Raw genomic sequence first — 3,054 nt, forward strand, 5'->3', positions numbered from 1 at the left:
TCCCTGTTTTGAGTTGCAAATATTAGCAACAGAACCAGAATCAAATACCCGGTGTTACTGCGAGCTCTGGTGGGGTACACATCAATAACATGTATATCACATATACCTTTGTTCACCTTGCCATCCTTATCCGCCAAATACTTGGGGCAGTTCCGCTTCCAGTGACCAGTCTGCTTGCAGTAGAAGCACTCAGTCTCAGGCTTAGGTCCAGTCTTGGGTTTCTTCTCTTGAGCAGCAACTTGTTTGCTGTTCTTCTTGAAGTTCCCCTTCTTCTTCCCTTTGCCCTTTTTCTTGAAACTGGTGGTCTTATGGACCATCAACACTTGATGCTCCTTCTTGATTTCTACCTCCGTAGCCTTTAGCATTGCGAAGAGCTCGGAAATCGTCTTATCCATCCCTTGCATGTTATAGTTCATCACGAAGCTCTTGTAGCTTGGTGGCAGTGATTGAAGAATTCTGTCAATGACGCTATCATCCGAAAGATTAACTCCCAGTTGAATCAAGTGATTGTTATACCCAGACATTCTGAGTATATGCTCACTGACAGAACTATTCTCCTCCATCTTGCAACTGTAGAACTTATTGGAGACTTCTTATCTCTCAATCCAGGCATTTGCTTGAAATATTAACTTCAACTCCTGGAACATCTCATATGCTCCATGACGTTCAAAACGTCGTTGAAGTCCCGGTTCTAAGCCGTAAAGCATGGCACACTGAACTATCGAGTAGTCATCAGCTTTGCTTTGCCAGACGTTCTTAACGTCGTCAGTTGCATCTGCAGCAGGCCTGGCACCCAGCAGTGCTTCCATGACGTAATTCTTTTGTGCAGCAATGAGGATAATCCTCCAGTTATGGACACAGTCCGTGTAATTGCTACCATCATCTTTCAACTTTGCTTTCTCAAGGAACGCATTAAAATTCAACGGAACAACAGCACAGGCCATCTATCTACTATCAACATAGACAAGCAAGATACCTCAGGTACTAAGTTCATGATAAATTTGAGTTCAAATCATATTACTTAAGAACTCCCACTTAGATAGACATCCCTCTAATCCTCTAAGTGATCACGTGATCCAAATCAACTAAACCATAACCGATCATCACGTGAAATGGAGTAGCGTTCAATGGTGAACATCACTATGTTGATCATATCTACTATATGATTCACGCTCGACCTTTCAGTCTTAGTGTTCCGAGGCCATATCTGCATATGCTAGGCTCGTCAAGTTTAACCTGAGTATTCCGCATGTGCAAAACTGGCTTGCACCCGTTGTAGATGGACGTAGAGCTTATCACACCCGATCATCACGTGGTGTCTGGGCACGACGAACTATGGCAACGGTGCATACTCAGGGAGAACACTTTTATCTTGAAATTTAGTGAGAGATCATCTTATTATGCTACCTCAATCAAAGCAAGATAAGATGCATAAAAGATAAACATCACATGCAATCAATATAAGTGATATGATATGGCCATCATCATCTTGTGCTTGTGATATCCATCTCCAAAGCACCATCATGATCACCATCATCACCGGCGCGACACCTTGATCTCTATCGTAGCATCGTTGTCGTCTCGCCAATCTTATGCTTCTACGACTATCACTACCGCTTAGTGATAAAGTAAAGCATTACAGGGCGACAACCATATGGCTCCTGCCAGTTGCCGATAACTCGGTTACAAAATATGATCATCTCATACAATAAAATTTAGCATCATGTCTTGACCATATCACATCACAACATGCCCTGCAAAAACAAGTTAGACGTCCTCTACTTTGTTGTTGCAAGTTTTACGTGGCTGCTACTGGGCTTAGCAAGAACCGTTCTTACCTACGCATCAAAACCACAACGATAGTTTGTCAAGTTGGTGCTGTTTTAACCTTCGCAAGGACCGGGCGTAGTAACACTCGGTTCAACTAAAGTTGGAGAAACTGACACCCGCCAGCCACCTGTGTGTAAAGCACGTCGGTAGAACCAGTCTCGCGTAAGCGTACGCGTAATGTCGGTCCGGGCCGCTTCATCCAACAATACCGCCGAAGCAAAGTATGACATGCTGGTAAGCAGTATGACTTGTATCGCCCATAACTCACTTGTGTTCTACTCGTGCATAAAACCTGGCTCGGATGACACTGTTGGGGAAGGTAGTAATTTCAAAAAAATTCCTACGCACACGCAAGATCATGGTAATGCATAGCAACGAGAGGGGAGAGTGTTGTCCACGTACCCTCGTAGACCGAAAGCGGAAGCGTTAGCACAACGCGGTTGATGTAGTCGTACGTCTTCACAATCCGACCGATCAAGTACCGAACGCACGTCTCCTCCAAGTTCAGCACACGTTCAACCCGATGACGTCCCTTGAACTCCGATCCAGCCGTGTGTTGAGGGAGAGTTTCGTCAGCACGACGGCGTGGTGACGATGATGATGTTCTACCGATGCAGGGCTCCGCCTAAGCACCGCTACAGTATTATCGAGGTGGACTATGGTGGAGGGGGCACCACCCACGGCTAAAAGATCAAACGATCAATTGTTGTGACTCTAGGGTGCCCCCTGCCCCCGTATATAAAGGAGCAAGGGGGGAGGTGCGGCCGGCCAAGAGGGGGCGCGCCAGGAGGAGTCCTACTCCCACCGGGAGTAGGACTCCCTCCCTTTTCCTTGTTGGATTAGGAGTGGAGGGGGAAAGAGGTGGAGGAGAAGAACGAAAGGGGGGGCGCCGCCCCCCTCTCCTTATCCTATTCGGACTAGGGGGAGGAGCGCGCGGCCCTTGCCCTGGCCGCCTCTCCTCTTCTCCACTAAGGCCCACTATGGCCCATTAACCCCCGGGGGGTTCCGGTAACCCCTCCGGTACTCCGGTAAAATCCCGATTTCACCCGGAACACTTCCGATATCCAAATATAGGCTTCCAATATATCAATCTTCATGTCTCAACCATTTCGGGACTCCTCGTCATGTCCGTGATCACATCCGGGACACCGAACAACCTTCGGTACATCAAAACATATAAACTCATAATATAACTATCATCGAAACGTTAAGCGTGCGGACCCT

Source organism: Aegilops tauschii, chromosome 3 (genome assembly GCF_002575655.3).
Source record: "Aegilops tauschii subsp. strangulata cultivar AL8/78 chromosome 3, Aet v6.0, whole genome shotgun sequence".
Lineage (NCBI taxonomy): Eukaryota > Viridiplantae > Streptophyta > Magnoliopsida > Poales > Poaceae > Aegilops > Aegilops tauschii.